This window comes from Pristiophorus japonicus, unplaced genomic scaffold (assembly GCF_044704955.1).
Source record: "Pristiophorus japonicus isolate sPriJap1 unplaced genomic scaffold, sPriJap1.hap1 HAP1_SCAFFOLD_790, whole genome shotgun sequence".
Taxonomy (NCBI): Eukaryota; Metazoa; Chordata; class Chondrichthyes; family Pristiophoridae; genus Pristiophorus; species Pristiophorus japonicus.
In genome coordinates this window covers 26,903-50,366 of record NW_027254708.1, presented here as the reverse complement: position 1 = coordinate 50,366, position 23,464 = coordinate 26,903, and the positions used below count along the sequence as shown (strand labels likewise).

Below are 23,464 nucleotides of genomic sequence, written 5' to 3'. Positions count from 1 at the left end.
CCATCTAATTCTGGGGGCGCAATCCATTCATCACAAGGCGAGAGCAGTACCGTGCATGATGAGAGAAAGGGTAGAGATTGAGCTAGACCGGCTGCAAAAAGAGGGCATCATTTCACCGATCGAGTTCAACGAGTGGGCCAGTCCTGTTGTCCCAGTCCTAAAGGGAGACGGCACCGTCAGAATCTGTGGCAATTACAAAGTAACTATCAATCGTTTTTCCCTGCAGGACCAATATACACTACCAAAGGCCGATGACCTCTTTGCTACGCTGGTGGGAGGAAAGACATTCGCGAAGCTGGATCTGACTTCAGCCGACATGACGCAGGAACTGGAGGAATCATCGAAGGCCCTCACCTGCATCAACACGCACAAAGATCTTTTTGTTTATAATAGATGCCCATTTGGCGATATTCCAGAGAAATGTGGAAAGTTTACTGAAGTCGGTCCCGCACACATGTGGTCTTCCAGGACGACATCTTGGTCACAGTTCGGAACACAGTCGAGCATCTGCAGAACCTGGAGGAGGTTCTTAGTTGACTCAACCGCATGGGGTTCAGATTAAAATGCTCCAAGTGCATTTTCCTGGTGCCTGAAGTGGAGTTCTTGCGAAGGAGGATTGCGGCGGACGGCATCAGGCAAAGACAGAGGCAATTGAGAACGCACCGAGGCCACAGAACGTGATGGAGCTGCGGTCGTTTCTGGGACTCTTGAACTACTTTGGTAACCTCTTACCGGATCTCAGCACACTCTTAGAACCACTACATGTCTTACTACAAAAAGGGGCAAAAAGGGGCAAAAGCCAAGAAAATGCCTTTGTAAAAGCAAGAAAATTATTATGCTCAAACAAATTGCTTGTGTTGTATGATCAGTAGCGGGAGTCTGGGGAGTCCGAGGCCTATAAAAGACCCGAGAGTCGAGAAGGTGTGAGTTCGAGCAGTGTGAGTCCGGGCAGTCAGAGGCCTATAAAAGGCCGGAGAGTCGAGGAGGCAGGAGTTCGAGCAGTGGGAGTCCAGGGAGTCGGAGGACTATAAAAGGCCCGAGAGTCGAGGAGGCGGGAGTTCGAGCAGCGGGAGTCCGGGCAGTCAGAGGCCTATAAAAGGCCGGAGAGTCGATGAGGCAGGAGTTCGAGCAGCGGGAGTCCGGGGAGTCTGAGGCCTATAAAAAGCTCGAGAATTCAGGAGGCGGGAGTTTGAGCAGTGGGAGTCCGGGAAGTCGGAGGCCTATAAAAGGTCCGAGAGTCAAGGAGGCGTCGGAGAGGCCAGCTGGTGCAGAGACAGAAGGTAAACAAAGAAGCAGAAAGAAATCGAAAGGTGACGTCACAGCCAATGGGGTAAGTGATTGGCTGGTGATTGGTGAGTAGTTTTTCTTTCTCTTTTCCTTTATCAGTAGATAACCTTTATTGTTATTGTTGCCAAATTAAGTTAATCTAGGGGTTAGGTCATGGCAGGAGAGCTCGGACACGTGTCATGCACCTCCTGTGCTATGTGGGAACTCAGGGACGCTTCCAGTGTCCCTGACGACTACATGTGCTGGAAGTGTATCCTGCTGCAGCTCCTGACAGACTGCATTGCGGCACTGGAGCTGTGGGTGGATTCACTCTGGAGCATCCGTGATGCTGAGGATGCCGTGAATAGCACGTTTAGTAAGTTGTTCATACCGCAGATAAAGGTTACACAGACATATAGGGAACGGGTGACCAACAGGAAGAGCAGTGGAAGGAAGGTAGTGCAGAGGTCCCTTGCGGTCATCCTCCTCCAAAACAGATACACCGTTTTGGGTACTGCTGGGGAGATGACTCATCAGGGGAGGGCAGCAGCAGCCAAGTCCATGGGTGGCTCTGCTGCACAGGAAGGCAGGAAAAAGAAGGGGAATAGATCGACGTTTCTGCGGCCGCAATCGAGACTCCAGCATGGTATGTTGCCTCCCTGGTGCAAGAGTCAAGTATGTCTCGGAGCGGTTGCAGGACATGTTGGAGGGGGAGGGTGAACAGCCAGTTGTCATGGTGCATATAGGTACCAACGATATAGGTAAAAAACGGGATGAGATCCTACAAACTGAATTTAGGGAGCTAGGAGTAAAATTAAAAAGTAGGACCTGAAAGGTAGTAATCTCAGGATTGCTACCAGTGCCACGTGCTAGTCAGAGTAAGAATCGCAGGATAGCTCAGATGAATATGTGGCTTGAGGAGTGGTGCAGAAGGGAGGGATTCAAATTCCTGGGACATTGGAACCGATTCTGAGGGTGGTGGGACCAGTACAAACCGGACGGTCTGCACCTGGGCAGGACCGGAACCGATGTCCTGGGGGAGTGTTTGCTAGTGTGTTGGGGAGGGGTTAAACTAATATGGCAGGGGGGTGGGAACCTGTGCAGGGAAACAGAGGGAAGTAGAATGGGGGCAGAAGCAAAAGATAGAAAGAAGAAAAGTAAAAGTGGAGGGCAGAGAAACCCAAGGCAAAATCAAAAAGGGCCACATTACAGCAAAATTCTAAAGAGGCAAAGTGGGTTAAAAAGACAAGCCTAAAGGCTCTGTACCTCACTGCGAGGAATATTCGTAATAAAGTGGATGAATTAACTGCACAAGCAGCAATTAATGAATATGATAAAATTGGCATCACGGCGACATGGCTCCAGGGTGACCAAGGCTGGGAACTCAACATCCAGGGGTATTCAACATTCAGGAAGGATAGGCAGAAAGAAAAAGGAGGTGGGGTAGAGTTGCTGGTTAAAGAGGAAATTAACACAATAGTAAGAAAGGACATTAGCTTGGATGATGTGGAATCTGTATGGGTGGAGTTGCGGAATACCAAAGGGCAGAAAATGCTAGTGGGAATTGTGTACAGACCACCAAACAGTAGTAGTGAGGTTGGGGACATCATCAAACAAGAAATTAGGGATACGTGCGATAAAGGTACAGCAGTTATCATGGGCGACTTTAATCTACATATAGATTGGGCTAACCAAGCTGCTAGCAATACGGTGGAGGAGGATTTCCTGGAGTGTTTTAGGGATGGTTTTCTAGACCAATATGTCGAGGAACCAACTAGAAGGCTGGCCATCCTAGACTGGGTGATGTGTAATGAGAAAGGACTAATTAGCAATCTTGTTGTGCGAGGCCTCTTGGAGAAGAGTGACCATAATATGGTAGAATTCTTTATTAAGATGGAGAGTGACACAGTTAATTCAGAGACTAGGGTCCTGAACTTAAGGAAAGGTAACTTTGATGGTATAAGACGTGATTTGGCTAGAATAGACTGGCAAATGATACTTAAAGGGTTGACGGTGGATAGGCAATGGCAAACATTTAAAGATCACATGGATGAACTTCAACAATTGTACATCCCTGTCTGGAGTAAAAATAAAACGGGGAAGGTGGCTCAACCGTGGCTAACAAGGGAAATTAAGGATAGTGTTAAATCCAAGGAAGAGGCATATAATTTGGCCAGAAAAAGCAGCAAACCTGAGGACTGGGAGAAATTTAGAATTCAGCCGAGGAGGACAAAGGATTTAATTAGGAGGGGGGAAATTGAGTATGAGAGGAAGCTTGCCAGGAACATAAAAATTGACTGCCAAAGCTTCTATAGTTATGTGAAGAGAAAAAGATTAGTGAAGACAAACGTAGGTACCTTGCAGTCAGATTCAGGTGAATTTGTAATGGGGAACAAAGAAATGGCAGACCAGTTGAAGAAATACTTTGGTTCTGTCTTCACGAAGGAAGACACAAATAATCTTCCGGAAATACTAGGGGACCAAGGGTCTTGTGAGAAGGAGGAACTGAAGGAAATCCTTACTAGGCAGGAAATTATGTTATGGAAATTGATGGGATTGAAGGCCGATAAATCCCAGGGGCCTGATAGTCTGCATCCCAGAGTACTTAAGGAAGTGGCCATAGAAATAGTGGATGCATTGGTGATCATTTTCCAACTGTCGATCGACTCTGGATCAGTTCCTATGGACTGGAGAGTAGCTAATATCACAGCACTTTTAAAAAAGGAGGGAGAGAAAAAACGGGGCATTATAGACCGGTTAGCCTGACATCAGTAGTGGGGAAAATGTTGGAATCAATTATTAAAGGTGAAATAGCAGCGCAGTTGGAAAGCAGTGACAGGATTGGTCCAAGTTACCATGGATTTATGAAAGGTTGACAAATCTTCTGGAATTTTTTGAGGATGTAACTAGTAGAGTGGACAAGGGAGAATCAGTGCATGTGGTGTATTTGGACTTTCAAAAGGCTTTTGACAAGGTCTCACACAAGAGATTGGTGTGCAAAATTAAAGCACATGGCATGGGGAGTAATGTACTGATGTGGATAGAGAACTGGTTGGCAGACAAGAAGCAGAGAGTCGAGATAAACAGATCCTTTTCAGAATGGTAGGCAGTGACTAGTGGGGTGCCGCAGGGCTCAGTGCTGGAATGCCAGCTATTTACAAGATACATTAATGATTTAGATGAAGGAATTGAGTGTAATATCTCTAAGTTGGCAGCTGACACTAAGCTCGGTGCGGTGTGAGCTATGAGGAGGACGCTAAAAGGCTGCAGGGTGACTTGGACAGGTTAGGTGAGTGGGCAAATGCATGGCAGATGCAATATGATGTGGATAAATGTGAGGTTATCCATTTTGGTGACAAAAGCACAAAGGCAGAATATTATCTGAATGGCGGCAGATTAGGAAAAGCGGAGGTGCAACGAGACCTGGGTGTCATGGTACATCAATCATTGAAAGTTGGCATGTAGGTATAGCAGGCGGTGAAGAAGGCAAATGGTATGTTGGCCTTCATAGCTAGAGGTTTTGAGTATAGGAGCAGGGAGGTCTTACTGCAGTTGTACAGGGCCTTGGTGAGGCCTCACATGGAATATTGTGTTTAGTTTTGGTCTCCTAATCTGAGGAAGGACGTTATTGCTATTGAGGGAGTGCAGCAAAGGTTCACCAGACTGATTCCCGGGATGGCAGGACTGACATATGAGGAGAGACTGGATCGACTGGGCCTGTATTCACTGGAGTTTAGAAGGATGAGAGGGGATCGCATAGAAACATATAAAATGCTGAGGAGACTGGACAGGTTAGATGCAGGAAGAATGTTCCCATTGTTTGGGAAGTCCAGAACCAGCGGACACAGTCTAAGGATAAGGGATAAGCCATTTAGGACTGAGATGAGGAGAAACTTCTTCACTCAGAGAGTTGTTAACCTGTGGAATTCCCTACCGCAGAGAGTTGTTGATGCCAGTTCATTGGATATATTCAAGAGGGAGTTAGATATGGCCCTTACGGCTGAAGGGATCAAGGGGTATGGAGAGAAAGCAGGAAAGGGGTACTGAGGTGAATGATCAGCCATGATCTTATTGAATGGTGGTGCAGGCACGAAGGGCCGAATGGCCTACTCCTGCACCTATTTTCTATGTGTCTATATTTCTATCCATGTAAGCGTTTGGTACTAGCATGTGATGCATCATCATATGGCGTCGGGTGTGTATTGAACAAGCTAATGATTTCGGGAAACTGCAACAAAAGAACATAAGAACATAAGAATTAGGAACAGGAGTAGGCCATCTAGCCCCTCGAGCCTGCTCCGCCATTCAACAAGATCATGACTGATCTGGCCGTGGACTCAGCTCCACTTACCCGGCCGCTCCCCATAACCCTTAATTCCCTGATTGGTTAAAAATCTATCTATCTGTGATTTGAATACATTTAATGAGCTAGCCTCAACTGCTTCCTCGGGCAGAGAATTCCACAGATTCACAACCCTCTGGGAGAAGAAATTCCTTCTCAACTCGGTTTTAAATTGGCTCCCCCGTATTTTGAGGATGTGCCCCCTTGTTCTAGTCTCCCCAACCAATGGAAACAACCTCTCTGCCTCTATCTTGTCTATCCCTTTCATTATTTTAAATGTTTCTATAAGATCACCCCTCATCCTTCTGAACTCCAACGAGTAAAGACCCAGTCTACTCAATCTATCATCATAAGGTAACCCCCTCATCTCCGGAATCAGCCTGGTGAATCGTCTCTGTACCCCCTCAAAGCTAGTATATCCTTCCTTAAGTAAGGTGTCCAAAACTGCACGCAGTACTCCAGGTGTGGCCTCACCAATCCCTTGTACAGTTGCAGCAGGACCTCCCTGCTTTTGTACTCCATCCCTCTCGCAATGAAGGCCAACATTCCATTCGCCTTCCTGATTACCTGCTGCGCCTGCAAACTAACTTTTTGGGATTCATGCACAAGGACCCCCAGGTCCCTCTGCACCACAGCATGTTGTAATTTCTCCCCATTCAAATAATATTTCCTTTTACTGTTTTTTTTCCAAGGTGGATGACCTCACATTTTCCGACATTGTATTCCATCTGCCAAACCTTAGCCCATTCGCTTAACCTATCTCAATCTCTTTGCAGCTTCTCTGTGTCCTCTACACAACCCGCTTTCCCACTAATCTTTGTGTCATCTGCAAATTTTGTTACACTACAGTCTGTCTTCTTATGCATCCAGGAGTCTGTCTAAGGCTGAGAGAGCTTACAGCATGATTGAGAAAGAAGCGTTAACGTTAATGTCTATGGGGTAAAGAAAATGCATCAATACCTGTTTGGGCTAAAATTCGAATTGGAAACTGACCATAAGCCACTTATATCCCTGTTTTCCGAGAGTAAAGGGATAAATACCAACGCATCGGCCCACATCCAGAGATGGGCACTCACGTTGTCCGCATACAACTACGCCATCCGCCACGGGCCAGGCACAGAAAACTGCGCCGATGCTCTTAGTAGGCTGCCATTGCCCACCACAGGGGTGGAAATGGCGCAGTCCGCAGATCTAGCCATGGTTATGGAAGAATTTGAGTGAGCAATCACCTGTCACTGCCCGGTAGATCAAAACCAGAACAAGCCAGGACCCCTTATTATCTCTAGTCAAAAGCTGTGTGCATCACGGGAGCTGATCCAGTGTCCCAGTGGAAATGCAGGATAAGATAAAGTCGTTCCAACGGCGCAAAAATGAAATGTCTATTCAGGCAGACTGCCTTCTGTGGGTCAATCGAGTAGTGGTCTCCAAGAAGGGGACCTCCAGAGTACCCACCCAGGCATCGTAATGATGAAAGCGATAGCCAGATCCCACGTGTGGTCACCCGGTATCGATGCGGACTTAGAGTCCTGCGTTCACAGATGTAATACATGCTCGCAGTTAAGCAATGTACCCAGGGAGGGGCCGCTAAGTTTATGGTCTTGTCCCTCCAAACCATGGCCTAGGGTACACGTCGACTATGCAGGCCCGTTCTTGGGTAAAATGTTCCTTGTGGTTGTCGACACGTCCTCCAAATGGATTAAATGTGAGATAAGGTCGGCTAGCACGTCCGCTGCCACTACTGAAAGCCTGCGAGCCATGTTTGCCTGGTGAGCGACAATGGGCCATGTTTTACCAGTGCTGAGTTCAAAGAATTCATGACCCGTAACGGGATCAAGCACGTCACATCTGCCCCGTTTAAACCAGCGTCCAATGGTCAGGCAGAGAGAGCAGTGCAAACCATCAAGCAAACTTGAAGAGGGTAACTGAAGGCTCACTGCAGACTTGCCTATCCCGAGTCCTGCTTAGCTACCGCATGAGACCTCACTCACTCACTGCAATCCCACCTACTGAACTGCTCATGAAAAGAGCACTTAAGACAAGGCTCTCGTTAGTTCACCCTGATCTACATGAACAGGTAGAGAGCAGGCGGCTTCAACAAAGTCCATACCATGATTGCGCAAATAAGTCAAGCAAGATTGAAATCAATAATCCTGTATTTGTATTAAATTATGGACAAGGTCCCAAGTGGCTTCCCGGCACTGTCGTGGCCAAAAGAGGAGCAGGGTGTTTCGGGTCAAACTTTCAAATGGACTCATTCACCGGAAACACTTGGACCAAATCAAACTCAGATTCACGGACTTTCCTGAGCAACCCACCTTGGACCCTACCTTTTTTGATCCCCCAACATACACACCAGTGGCAACCGGCACCACGGTTGACCAGGAAGCAGCCCAGCAGGGGATAACACACCAGGCAGCCCAGCAAGGCCAGCTGCATAACAGCCCAGCGAGGGCCCAACAAATGATTCAACAACACCAGTTTTCACACCGAGATGATCAACCAGGGCAAGAAGGGCCCCAGATCGACTCACATTGTAAATAGTTACAGTATTGACTTTGTGCGGGGGGGAGTGTTGTTATATATGTAAACTTGTATTTACTCTGTACAGCCACCAGAGGGCTCATCCCTGGGAATCCCAAGGAATCCCATAATCCCTTGGGAGCACAGGTCTTTAAGAAGGCTTCATAGGTTGGAGAGGCACTCTGGAGACCTGCAATAAAAGACTAAGGTCATACGTTACTTTGAGCTCACAGTGTTCAGCCTGACTCTTTCTCCATACACAACACATAGTAACAGAAGTAGGCCATTTAGCTCCTCAAGCTTGTTCTGCCATTCAATGAGATTATGGCTGATCTGTGATCTAACTTCACATACCTGCCTTTGCCTCATATCCCTTAATACCTTTGGTTAACATAAATGTGTCGATCTTAGATTTAAAAATAACAATTAATCTAGCATCATTTGCCATTTGTGGAAGAGAGTTCCAAATTTCTACCACCCTTCGTGTGTAGAAGTGTTTCCTAATTTAACTCCTGAAAGGTCTGGCTCTAATTTTTAGACTATGTCCCCTAGTCCTAGTTGCCCCAACCAGCAGAAATAGTTTCTCTCCATCTACCCTATCTGTTCTCCTAATATCTTGAAAACTTCGAACAGATCACACCTTAATCTAAATTCCAATGGCATAGGAGAGTGAGGGATCTGGGACATCTGGCGAGTGAGTTCCCATTGTCCGTGGCCTCTCAGTGGCGGAGCAGATGGCGCAAGTGAGGTCGACCTGGAGTCCAGGCCTGAATTGTGGCCTGGCAGGTAGTTACTGCCACTTTCTGGGGAGGGGGTAAGATTCTTCCACTGCAGTATGCAGCCTCTGGGGCAGGCCGGTTCCTTTGGCAGTATTTAAATCAACAAATTTCTCCTTGGCAGGGTCAGCAGGACAAGTCCTGGGTGGGAGCATCCTATCACTTACACAAGGCTGCATATCCTGCCATGGCTTTTGGGGATGGTTCGCTATCGGGTCATTGGAGCCCTTCCTGATCCTATCTTTGCCTGAAATCGACACATGCACATCCAACAGGAGATGTTGATTAGTGATCGATTTTTCTCTTCCCTCACCTATAAATAACGAGGAAAATTGTGGTACCTCACTCGCACCTTGGCTGAATTTGCCTTCAGCATAAACCAGGAATCAAACCTGGAATCTAATGATTTGCATTGCACAATGCACTCAGTGAATTTATATACTGGGCAAAGGGTGGCCACATTCCGAGTATCTTAATATTTCATATTTTGTTTTCTATTTTATTTTGGGCTCATCCAGGTAAGAGATGTTAATATTGTGGAATGGAATAATTTCCCCATTGTCAACATCATACACTAAAGGGCAGCTGTAACACAGGCCAGCTGTAGAATAAAGCTCCTCCTACTTTGCTCCAACATTGAGGCTATTTCCAACCTCAAAGGATGCACCAGTATAAATGTTTCTGCTTCCTATTCCACCTATCATTCGATCCAAAAATTATTGACCTTTTTGGCACATTCCCAGCGTTATTCCACAAATTCCACCATAATTTCTGGCATTTTATGGTATCAATCGAATTATGGAAGAATCAACTAAGGACAACAGCTTGAGAATATATAGCTCCTTTAACATAGAAAATTGGCCCTTGGTACTTTACAGAGGCATAATTGGACAAAAAGCAACACGATGGCAAAAAAGGAGCTATTAGGAGGGGTGATTAAAAGCTTGGTCAAAGAGGTAGGTTATAAGGAAGGTCTTAAAGGAGGAGGGAAAGTTGAGGGGTTTAGAGAGGGAATTCCAGAACGTAGGGCCAAGGCAGCTGAAAATGTGACCGCTGGAATTTTTAGTTTGAAATTAGATACCTGTTGCTCCCTGAACTGCAGTGAAAGTTTGTATTCTAACAGCCGTCTCACACAGATCTCTTCTTTAAAGATCTTCCTGTTCTGTTGAACTTTTACAAATAATTTATCTTCAGTCGGCTTTCTGGTGATTTTCAAAACATTCATTTGGCTGCTTTCCTATCAACATAAACACCATACCTGTTCTGATAAAAACAAAAGATAACAACCCTCCCCAAAAACCCAAGCAAACCTCTCTTGTCACATTAAGAACTCCCTTCCACATACAGCTTACCTTTAATGTGCAATGTAAACGGGTGGAAGTAATGCTGGGTGAGATTTCTGCCCAAAGATTTGGAAATCCTTCAATACTACTGCAGGCCCTTATTAGCAAGTAGGATGCAACTTAACTAAACTCCCGCTCAGAGATTTTATTAAGCAAGCATTCACTAGTGAATGAGGAAACATAGAAACATAGAAAATAGGTGCAGGAGCAGGCCATTCGGCCCTTCAAGCCTGCACCACCATTCAATAAGATCATGGCTGATCATTCCTTCAGTACCCCTTTCCTGCTTTCTCTCCATACCCCTTGATCCCTTTAGCCATAAGGGCCATATCTAACTCCCTCTTGAATATATCCAATGAACTGGCATCAACAACTCTCTGCGGCAGGGAAGTCCACAGGTTAACAACTCTCTGAGTGAAGAAGTTTCTCCACATCTCAGTCCTAAATGGCCTGCCCCTTATCCTGTGTCTCCTGGTTCTGGACTTCCCCAACATCGGGAACATTCTTCCCGCATTTAACCTGTCCAGTCCCGTCAGAATCTTATATGTTTTTATGAGATCCCCTCTCATCCTTCTAAACTCCAGTGTATAAAGGCCCCCAAAGTGGATAACCTCACATTTATCCACATTATACTGCATCTGCCATGTATTTGCCCACTCGCCTAACCTGTCCAAGTCACCCTGCAGCCTCTTTGCGTCCTCCTCACAGCTCACAGCACCACCCAGTTTCGTGTCATCTGCAAACTTGGAGATATTACACTCAATTCCATCATTTAAATCATTAATATATATATTGTAAAGAGCTGGGGTCCCAGCACTGAGCCCTGCGGCACTCCACTAGTCACTGCCTGCCATTCTGAAAAGGACCCGTTTATCCCGACTCTCTGCTTCCTGTCTGCCAACCAGTTTTCTATCCACGTCAGTACATTACCCCCAAGATGTCTAATTGAAGGATTAAGCCCAGTCAAAAAATGAATGGGGTCGGATGACATCACTGGATGTTGGTTTTCCCAGTTACTACACAACCAGCTCGTGATAGTAAGAGTGTTCCCACCAAGTGGAAATTTTAGTTCTAAATATGAAATTCTAACATACCATTTTGATCATATTGCTGAAGTCAGACTTTAATTCTTTGTTTTCCTCAAATTGCTTTATCTTTAATTAATTTTTCAGAGATGTGGTCACCAGCTGCCATATTCTTGGCTTTGGATTCTTGCCCTGAGTTCTAATCTTTCCTCTGAAGGACTTCCATCTAAAATGAAAAATAAATTGAGTTAGCATATTTTACATAATGAAAGGGGAGCATTACAGGACAAAATTTAAGTTTATTAATGATCAGATCGTAATTAACATATCTGTTTACCCATAAATAAACTATAAGTAGGTTGGCAGATAAGGCTGGATAGATGTGTGTTATTTCCTTTTGCTTTATGCAAAAACTAGATGACAGCTTCTTTACAAAATTATTTAAAACATAGTGTAAAGTATGAAGTGGGGCTTTCGAGCTCTATTATAATTAAAGGGTTAAGAATTACAGGAGGCCAAATTGTTGAACCACAGGAGGCCAAACTATTGAACCACAAATAGCCAAACTGTTGAACCACAGGAGGTCCAGAAGGGCAGCTAAACAGGGCAAGAGGTCAAAAGTCTCATGTTGGAAAAACTCCATTTAGTATGAGACAAAGGCGACTGATTGTGTGATGCGAAAGGGAATTCGTCAAGCAACAATTGTGCACACGGGCTTTGGGCCAATTAAACGGCACAGGGGGGCCGTGCACGAGGCTGACATGTATCATTAAGTGTATAAAAGGTTTCTTGGAACTTTGTATCATTGGAGAGGCCTGGCAACAGACAACCAGCAGGCAAGTTCCCCACCGGTGTAAAATAAAGACTATTTGAATCTTCAAACCCAGATCTGGTGTTGAGTATTTATTTTAAATACTCCACGACAATGATTCAAATAGAGCATGTAGTGCAACACCCACACCCTGGCCGGCATCTTCCCAGCCCTGCGAGTGCAGATTTGGAGGCGGCTCTGATTGACAGCGGGTCGGGATCCTGCTCTAAACCTGCCTCTGTGTGAGTTTCTGACCTGACAAGTCTGCGTGCGGATCACAGACCTGACAGCAAGCGGCAGGTCAGTTAATTAAAGTCGTTAAGGGGTAGTTGAATGCTACTTAAGAGCATTTAAAGCAGGCACTTACAATCTTACCAACCTTCTGACGGGTTTGCCGTACCTCGGGGAACACGGCAGGGGTAAGTGGAGTCAGGTTCTCAATGACTCTATTGCTTTGGCAAGTTGACAGCTGAAGAAGTGGGACAAAAGTTATAATTTCACAGCTGTTCACTTTCCAATGTCAGAATCTGAAGCCTTCAGGAACTGGAAGAAACTTTTGAGCCGAATGCAGTTGGAAGTGTTTGCAGTGAACTGTCCATTCACTGTCATCTCCTTGGAACAATCTCTCTTACCATTGACAGATCTCTTCTGTCATTTCAACCTCACCTGCCATCTACTCCAACAGCATTGGTGCCCTTGAAAAAATCTCACCTTGGTCCATGGAATCCCACCACGATCAGCACCAACACCAAAATCACCAGGCACACGAGCGTCGCCAACAATAACACCAACCTTCTCCGCAATCACCTGGTGCTGCACAGAACACGGGGCATCAGCACCCAACCACATTGCTGCCAGGGATGGCCACACCATGGCTACATTTACTTCATTTGATGCTGTGCACCTTGGCCCCACACCAGCTCCATAGAGCATTCCTGCAATGCCCAAACCATTCCTTTCACACTCATCACCATTGTGAAGGGTACCGTTATGTCTTACCATTCACTACAACTCACTAAGCCACTTCCAAAGGTGCACACAAATCTGTCCAAGAACACGAAGTGTTCAAAATAAAGATTTCAATGTTTGACAACACATTAGCAGAAACTTTACATGAAGATTGGCTAAAACCCAAGTGCCTAGCCTTGCGAGTTATTAGTTGGTATGATTGGACAAGGATGAGGGTGAGAGTGAATGGTGGCTAGTGAGATGGGGAAGTGATAATGTGGATAGCGGGATGGGTGGAGGTGCAAGGTAAATTGGTGTGAGTAAGTTTGTGCAGGAGTAGGGTACGGAATGCAGAGTGATGGGGATGTGATGAATGGCACAGCAGGATGAGGCTGAGTTTGGCTTTGCAGTAACGTTTCGTGATCCACTAAGATCATTGAAAGGTTTGTGCCACTGTAACCAGCACCTGACGACATCCCTGCTTGTGCCCTCCTGTGCAATGTGGCTGCGTTGGTGTCCTGGAGAGGTCTTTTCCATACATTGGAAGGGAAGAGAACCTCTCTGCGTGCTGTGACTCCCTCTATAAGCATCTGGAGGGAGTCATGGGAGAGCCTGGGTCCAGCCGTATACCTTTGTGCAGTGTTTCTCAGTGTTTGCAGCAGTTCAATGCTGTAGAACACTGACAGAAGAACTGTCAAAATGAATGTGGCCATGGTCCCTTTAAGAAAACCAGCTGATGATATGTCATTAGATGACATCATCAGACCAGCTTCCTGTTAATTGGTTGGGAACCTCGCAGGGCGGGCTTAACAAGCCCATTAATGGAAGATTGCTATCAGAGGGTGGGCTGCAGCTGGGAGTGCTATAAGATTCAGCAAACATCGACAGCAAAAACTTAAATTGCTTGGTAACATTTTCTGTTACTGCAGAGAGCGGACAGCACTGACCTGGGGCAGGTCCAAACATGTTTAACTTGAATACACATCAGCTGGGCGGGAATGAGAATGGCTAAAAGCAGGAACATCATGGTTGATGGGTGCCTTTTGTCATGGAATGAGAAGCAATCAATGCGACATTAAGTAAAGTGGCTGCGTTTTCAGGCCATCGAAAGACAAAGGAAAGTTATTCGACCACAGACCCATCGGAGCCACACATCGTGGTACAGCCCAGTTGACAAATGAACAAGCCACAGACTTGAGTTTGCTTTTCAGTTGGACAGCCTCAGGGGAAGTACAGGTGGACTTTTGGCGTAAAAAGGAGCATTTTTGCAAGTATAAGAGAGGCAGTTTTGGCTGCCATCTCTCTCTCTCTCCCCCTCTCTTAAGCCTGCTTGCAATGCACAAGGACTGAGCACTCCATCTGGGATGGAGAGAAGAAACACCAGAGAGCCTTGCTACTTCGACTGGGAAGCTGACCTTGAGACTGGACTTGAAGACCCAGAAGATACGCCTCAGCGGGAGAAGCAGCGAGTAAGCCAGAAGGGTAATTGGTGAGCATTTACCCCAGTCCACACATCTTTAAGACCACCGCATAGTGTGAAAGGGTGTCGTGTGTCCAATCAAGCTTTAGGGGTTTTAGTGGGGAGGTTTTTGCAAGGATCATAAGCATATGCACATTCTGTTGCACAGATCCAGTGGTGCTATTTTGAATCTGAGCAGGGGTGTTTCAGATATGGGTACTTCGCGTTATGGGTCATTTTAGACAGGCCAGACTGTGTGTTGTACTGTGTTTGTTTGTATTACATTACCAGGGTATCTTTTTACTGGGTGCAGGTGTGTTTTAACTTGAATAAAAGCATTGTGATGGTGGCGACCGAAAAGATTTGTATGTGACTGTATATTACTGTTCACGACTATAACACCTGTGTCTAGAAATACTGTAAGAGGGGTGATTCGAAACCACCAGGGGCAAAACCACTTACAGTGCACACCACCAATGCCGCCTGCACCCAACTTTCCCCCATTGGCAAAATCGTCCCTCTGACCGATTTGAAAATATATAGATAGAAACAAACCAAAGAGAAAACAAAGCTATATTTTATAAAGAATTTGGGTGTTGTGGTTTACGAATTATTTACATGTTTAATTTGTTTTAAGCTTTCATATTGCCATCTCCAAACTTTCAGAATTACTCAGATACCAGGCAATATGTAAGCTGGAAAATGTAATGTAGAGCAAAGGTTTTCAGGCTGCAGCTGAGAAGAATGGAATTAGAACCATAAAAACATAGAAAATAGGTGCGAGAGTATGTCATTCGGCCCTTCGAGACAGTACTTACCATTCAATAAGATCATGGCTGATCATTCACCTCAGTACCCCTTTCCTGCTTTCTCTCCATACCCCTTGATCCCTTTAGCCATAAGGGCCACTTCTAACTCCCTCTTGTATATATCCAACGAACTGGCATCAACAACTCTCTGCGGTAGGGAATTCCACAGGTTAACAACTCTCTGAGTGAAGAAGTTTCTCTTCATCTAAGTCCTAAATGGCTTACCCCTTATCCTTAGACTGTGTCCCCTGGTTCTGGACTTTCCTAACATCGGGAACATTCTTCCTGCATCTAACCTGTCCAGTCCCGTCAGAATTTTATATGTTTCTATGAGATCTCCTCTCATCCTTCTAAACTCCAGTGAACAAAGGCCCAGTCGATCCAGTCTCTCCTCATATGTCAGACCAGCCATCCCGGGAATCAGTCTGGTGAACCTTCGCTGCACTCCCTCAATAGCAAGAACGTCCTTCCTCAGATTAGGAGACCAAAACTGAACACAATATTCCAGGTGAGGCCTTACCAAGGCCCTGTACAATTGCAGTAAGACCTCCCTGCTCCTATACTCAAAACCCCTAGCTATGAAGGCCAACATACCATTTGCCTTCTTCACCGCCTGCTGTACCTGCATGCCAACTTTCAATAACTGATGTACCATGACACCCAGGTCTTGTTGCACCTCCCCTTTTCCTAATCTGCTGCCATTCAGATAATATTCTGCATTCGTGTTTTTGCCCCCAAAGTGGATAACCTTACATTTATCCACATTATACTGCATCTGCCATGCATTTGCCCACTCACCTAACCTGTCCAATTCACCCTGCAGCCTCTTAGCGTCCTCCTTGCAGCTCACAAGGCCACCCAGTTTAGTGTCATCTGCAAACTTGGACATATTACACTCAAGTCCTTCATCCAAATCATTAATGTATATTGTAAATAGCTGGGGTCCCAGCACTGAACCTTGCGGTACCCCACTAGTCACAGCCTGCCATTCTGAAAAGGACCCATTTATTCTGACTCTCTGCTTCCTGTCTGCCAACCAGTTTTCTATCCACGTCAGTACATTACCCCCAATACCATGTGTTTTAATTTTGTACACCAATCTCTTGTGTGGGACCTTGTCAAAAGACTTTTGAAAGTCCAAATACACCACATCCACTGGTTCTCCCTTGTCCACTCTACTAGTTACATCCTTAAAGAATTCCAGAAGATTTGTCAAGCATGATTTCCCCATCATAAATCCATGCTGACTTGGACCGATCCTGTCACTGCTTTCTAAATGTGCTGTTATTTCATCTTTAATAATTGATTCCAACATTTTTCCCACTACTGATGTCAGGCTAACCGGTCTATAATTACCCGTTTTCTCTCTCCCTCCCTTTTTAAAAAGTGGTGTTACATTAGCTACCCTCCAGTCCAGAGCAAATGATCCAGAGTCGATAGAATGTTGGAAAATGATCACCAATGCATCCACTATTTCTATGGCCACTTCCTTAAGTACTTTGGGATGCAGACTATCATGCCCCTGGGATTTCAATCCCATCAATTTTCCTCACACAATTTCCCGCCGAATAAGGATATCCTTCAGTTCCTCCTTCTCAATAGATCCTTGGTCTCCTAGTACTTCCGGAAGATTATTTGTGTCTTCCTTCGTGAAGACAGAACCAAAGTATTTGTTCAACTGGTCCACCATTTCTTTGTTCCTCATTACAAATTCACCTGAATCTGACTGCAAGGGACCTACGTTTGTCTTCACTAATCTTTTTCTCTTCACATAACTATAGAAGCTTTTGCAGTCAGTTTTTATGTTCCTGGCGAGTTTCCTCTCATACTCTATTTTCCCCTTCCTAATTAAACCCTTTGTCCTCCTTTGCTGAATTCTAAATTTCTCCCAGTCCTCAGCTGCATTTTCTGGCCAATTTATATGCCTCTTCCTTGGATTTAACACTATCCTTAATTTCCCTTGTTAGCCACGATTGAGCCACCTTCCCTGTTTTATTTTTACTCCAGACAGGGATGTACAATTATTGAAATTCATCCATGTGATCTTTAAATGTTTGCCATTGCCTATCCACCGTCAACCCTCTAAGTATAATTTGCCAGTCTATTCTAGCCAATTCACATCTCATACCATCGAAGTTACCTTTACTTAAGTTCAGAACCCGAGTCTCTGAATTAACTGTGTCACTCTCCATCTTAATAAAGAATTCTACCATATTATGCTCACTCTTACCCAAGGTGCCTCGCACAACAAGATTGCTAATTAGTCCTTTCTCATTACACATCACCCAGTCTAGGATGGCCAGCCCTCTAGTTGGTTCCTCGACATATTGGTCTCGAATACCATCCCTAATACACTGAAGGAAATCCTCCTCCATCGTATTGCTACCAGTTTGGTTAGCCCAATCTGTATGTAGATTAAAGTCGCCTATGATAACTGCTGTACCTTTATTGCATGCATCCCTAATTTCTTGTTTGATGCTGTCCTCAACCTCACTACTACTGTTTGGTGGTCTGTACACAACTCCCACTAGCGTTTTCTGGCCTTTGGTATTCCGCAGCTCCACCCATACAGATTCCACAACATCCAGGCTAATGTCCTTCCTTACTATTGTGTTAATTTCCTCTTTAACCAGCAACGCTACCCGACCTCTTTTTCCTTTCTGTCTATTCTTCCTGAATGTTGAATACCCCTGGATGTTGAGTTCCCAGCCTCGGTCACTCTGGAGCGATGCCTCCATGATGCCAATGGTATCATATTCATTAATTGCTGCCTGTGTAGTTAATTCGTCCACCTTATTATGAATACTCCTCGCATTGAGGCACAGAGCCTTCAGGCTTGTCTTGTTAACACACTTTTCCCTTTTAGAATTTTGCTGCAATGTGGCCCTTTTTGATTTTTGCCTTGGGTTTCTCTGCCCTCCACTTTTACTTTTCTTCTTTCTATCTTTTGCTTCTGCCCCTATTTTACTTCCCTCTGTCTCCCTGCATAAATTCCCATCCCCCTGCCATATTAGTTTAACTCCTCCCCAACAGCACTAGCAAACACTCCCTCTAGGACATTGGTTCCGATCCTGCCCAGGTGCAGACCGTCCGGTTTGTACTGGTCCCACCTCCCCCAAAACCGGTTCCAATGTCCCAGTAATTTGAATCCCTCCCTTCTACACCACTCCTCTAGCCACATATTCATCTGAGCTATCCTGTGATTCCTGCTCTGACTAGCACGTGGCACTGGTAGCAATCCTGAAATTACTGCCTTTGAGGTCCTACTTTTTAATTTAACTCATAGCTCCCTAAATTCAGCTTGTAGGACCTTATCCCGTTTTTTACCTATATCGTTGGTACCGATATAGACCACGACAACTGGCTGTTCACCCTCCCTTTTCAAAATGTCCTGCACCCGCTCCGAGACATCCTTGACCCTTGCACCAGGGAGGCAACATACCAAGCTGGAGTCTCAATTGCAGCCGCAGAAACGTCTATCTATTCCCCTTACAATTGAATCCCTTATCACTCTAGCTCTCCCCTCCTGTGCAGCAGAGCCAGCCACAGTGCCATGGACTTGGCTGCTGCTGCTCTCCCCTGATGAGTCATCCCCCTCAATAGTACCCAAAGCGATGTATCTGTTTTGCAGGGGCATGACCGCAGGGGCCCCCTGCACTACCTTCCTTCCACTGCTCTTCCTGTTGGCCACCCATCCCCTATCAGGGTGTGTACACTTTACCTGCGGTGTGGTCAACTCACGAAACGTCATTCACGTCATTCTCAGCATCGTGGATACTCCAGAGTAAATCCACCTGCAGCTCCAGTGCCGCAATGCAGTCTGTCAGGTGCTGCAGGTGGATACACTTCCCACACAAGTAGTTGTGTGGGAAGTATATCTGCCTGCTTATCTGTAATGTTGACCTGAATCACTGTCCAGCTGGATATCGTGTGGCATTGGTCTGTGAGATTAAAAATTTACATTATGAAATTGTGGAGGCAAACCCATACCCTACCAACCTGTGGTACAATTCAGAGAACCATGTGCCCAACATGCACTCATGAGTGCTGTCACGACAAAACTTGGCTGATATAATATAAAAATGATGGAATCAATTATTAAGGATGTCATAGCAGCGCATTTGGAAAGAGGTGACATGATAGGTCCAAGTCAGCATGGATTTGTGAAAGGGAAATCATGCTTGACAAATCTTCTGGAATTTTTTGAGGATGTTTCCAGTAGAGTGTACATGGGAGAACCAGTTGATGTGGTATATTTGGACTTTCAGAAGGCTTTCGACAAGGTCCCACACAAGAGATTAATGTGCAATGTTAAAGCACATGGGATTGGGGGTAATGTGCTGACATGGATTGAGAACTGGTTGTCAGACAGGAAGCAAAGAGTAGAAGTAAATGGGTACTTTTCAGAATGGCAGGCAGTGACTAGTGGGATACCGCAAGGTTCTGTGCTGGGGCCCCAGCTGTTTACATTGTACATTAATGATTTGGACGAAGGGATTAAATGTAGTATCTCCAAATTTGCGGATGACACTAAGTTGGCTGGCAGTGTGAGCTGCGAGGAGGATGCTATGAGGCTGCAGAGTGACTTGGATAGGTTAGGTGTGTGGGCAAATGCATGGCAGATGAAGTATAATGTGGATAAATGTGAGGTTATCCACTTTGGTGGTAAAAACAGAGAGACAGACTATTATCTGAATGGTGACAGATTAGGAAAAGGGGAGGTGCAACGAGACCTGGGTGTCATGGTACATCAGTCATTGAAGGTAGGCATGCAGGTACAGCAGGCGGTTAAGAAAGCAAATGGTATGTTGGCCTTCATAGCGAGGGGATTTGAGTACAGGGGCAGGGAGGTGTTGCTACAGTTGTACAGGACCTTGGTGAGGCCACACCTGGAGTATTGTGTACAGTTTTGGTCTCCTAACTTGAGGAAGGACATTCTTGCTATTGAGGGAGTGCAGCGAAGGTTCACCAGACTGATTCCCAGGATGGCGGGACTGACATACCAAGAAAGACTGGATCAACTGGGCTTGTATTCACTGGAGTTCAGAAGAATGAGAGGGGATCTCATAGAAACGTTTAAAATTCTGACGGGTTTAGACAGGTTAGATGCAGGAAGAATGTTCCCAATGTTGGGGAAGTCCAGAACCAGGGGTCACAGTCTAAGGATAAGGGGTAAGCCATTTAAGACCGAGATGAGGAGAAACTTCTTCACCCAGAGAGTGGTGAACCTGTGGAATTCTCTACCACAGAAAGTTGTTGAGGCCAATTCACTAAATATATTCAAAAAGGAGTTAGATGAGGTCCTTACTACTAGGGGGATCAAGGGGTATGGCGAGAAAGCAGGAATGGGGTACTGAGGTTGCATGTTCAGCCACGAACTCATTGAATGACGGTGCAGGCTCGAAGGGCCGAATGGCCTACTCCTGCACATATTTTTTATGTTTCTATGTTTCTATGTAAAAAAGCAATTCCATGGCACGATAAAAAGAAAACCAATTTCAAGGAGGAAGTACCTTCCCAATGATGGATAGGCTTTGAGGGATCAGAAGATGAGCCATTCGTTGCAGAGTAACCAGCCTTTGTGTACTCTTGTAGCCAAGGTGTTGATGTGTCTGGTCCAATTCAGCTCATGGTCTGTGGTGTTGGTGGTTAGAGACATATTGCCATACTTGCCTCCTCTGCAGCATGATTACCCGTCTTCGGCACTAAAAGGTCTGACATTTCTCCATTACACAATTCACCAGTATTTGGGAATCTCACAGGAAAAAGGAGCTTTTCAAAGTTGCTGCTCAGTGTTTCTGAGAAATTTTTCACCTCTTTAGCTGGATTATCAACATTTGCATAATTTGTACCAATTAAGTGACTCATTAACTGAGAAATGTTACAGGATTTATTCCTATAATCGCACCATGAATGGCTTTTTTTGTCGCTCCCACAAATAAATTTGTGTTGCATCGTTACCTCTGGTGTCCCCCAAGGAGCTATCCTTGGCCCCCTCCTATTTCTCATCTACATGTTGCCCCTTGATGACATCATCCAGAAACACAGCGTCAGTTTCCACCTGTACTCTGATGACATCCATCTCAACCTCACTATCAGTTCTCTCGACCCGTCCACGGTCTCTAAATTGTCAGATTGCTTGTCCGACATCCAGTTCTGGATGAGCAGAAATTTTCTCAAATTGAATATTGGGAAGGCCGAAGCTATTCTTTTCAGACCCCACCACAAACTCCATTCCCTAGACACTGACTCCATCCCCCTCCCCAGCTCCTGTCTGAGGCTGAACTAGATTGTTCGCAACCTTGGTGCTATATTTGACCCTGAAATGAACTTTCGGCCACATATCCGCAGCATAACTAAGACCGCCTATTTCCACCTCCGTAACATCGCCCGTCTCTGCCCTTGCCTCAGCCTTTCCGCTGCTGAAGCCCTCACCATGCCTTTGTTACCTCTAGACTTGACTATTCCAACGCACTCCTGGCTGGCCTCCCACATTCTACCTTACGTAAACTAGAGGTGTTCCAAAACTCGGCTGCCCGTGTCCGAACTCGCACCAAGTCCCACTCACCCATCATCCCTGTGCTCGCTGACCTACTATGCCTTCCAGTTAAGCAATGCCTAATTTTATGATTCTCATCCTTATTTTCAAGTCCCTCCATAGCCTCACCCCACCCTATCTTTGTAATCTCCTCCAGCCCCACAACCCTGCAGAAATGTCTGTGCTCCTCTAATTCTGCCCTCCTGAGCATCCCTGATTATAATTGCTCAACCAATTGTGGACGTGCCTTCTGTTGCCTAGGCCCCAAGCTCTGGAACTCCCGGCCAAAACCTCCCCGCCTATCTACCTCTCTTTCCACCTTGAAGATGCTCCTTGAAACACACCTCTTTGACCAAGCTTTTGATCACCTGCACTAATTTCTACTTATGCGGATCGGTGTCAAATCTTTCGCGCATAATACTTCTGTGAAGCGCCTTGGAACGTTTCACTACGTTAAAGGTTCTATATAAATACAAGTTGTTGTTCAATGAGATTGCATGTTTGAAAACAGCACGTATCTGCCACTTTTTAGCAGGTTTTAATTCATGGGAAAAAAGGGCATTAAACACTTTTTTTGAGAACAGAAGAAAATATGACCCTAAGTTACGTAATTTGGTTATACTTACATTATCTATGAGTCATAGATTACATCCCCCCAAATTTACTTTTGTCTCATGGAAATAAATTGTGGGCAGAATTTTAAATTCCACTATTCCACAGGAAAAGCTTTTGTCACACATAATCCGAGAGAGGGGGTTTGATCCCAAATAGTACACATAATATTTCTATTTACTTGGGGGTAAACATTACTCTAATATTTAAACTTAATATATGAAGGGTTTGATTAAAAGGGTTTGATTTTAGCTTCACGTTGCCAATTAGAAATTAGTATAGAGATTTCACCGCTATTCCTTACCAGCAGAGGTTCTTACAGATTTGTGTCATTTTTGAATGGCAATAATGAAGAGGTCATCAATCTGGATTTTCCAGCCATCGTTTCAATGCCTGGAGAATCGGAAGTGCACAAACTGAATGTGCTAACCTCCGTGCCTGATTCTCCAATCTGTGCTGCAATCATGTGAGACTCTATGCTGAGAGCAGAGCTTTCCTCTGAAAATCTGGCAATGTAAGAGACGGTTGAAGGCTGTGATTGGGGATTTGTAAGTTTATAAGATGGATGAGATAAGGTGCGCTAAATGGCCGTCCTCATCAGTATTTACCTTGTGATTCTGGATTCTTACCTCTTTTCATGAAGGTCAAATTCAAGCTTGGACTCAAAGATTCCAAATGCTTTTGTTACAGTCGATTTAAGGTCTTTGGACACCTAAGTAAACAATAAGATGTAGGTTTCCAATAAAAGTATGTTCTACATAACAAAACTACTCAGAACTTTAACAAAAGCAAAATACTACGGATGCTGGAAAACCGAAATATAAACAAAGTATTGGAAATGCTCAGCAGGTCAGGCAACATCTGTGCAGAAAGAAACAAAGTTAACATTTCAAAAAGTAATCGACCTGAAATGTTCACTCTGTTTCTCTCTCCACAAATGCTGCCTGACCTGCTGAGTATTCCAGCACTTTCTGTATTTACTCAGTCTTTCCCCAACCAACATCCATATCACCTG

General features: G+C 45.2%; 1 long non-coding RNA gene across 1 annotated transcript in view; it reads right to left on the bottom strand.

Annotated features, from left to right (window-relative positions):
• The window catches only part of LOC139257015 (uncharacterized), a 31,421-nt gene extending 8,259 nt beyond the window's left edge, over window positions 1-23,162 (bottom strand). The window contains exons 1-2 of the long non-coding RNA XR_011592216.1: window positions 23,079-23,162; window positions 11,342-11,498 (exon numbers count right to left, since the gene is read on the bottom strand). This is a non-coding gene — a long non-coding RNA (uncharacterized lncRNA). The remainder of the gene's footprint in view (window positions 1-11,341; window positions 11,499-23,078) is intronic.
• Window positions 23,163-23,464: the final 302 nt, after the last annotated feature.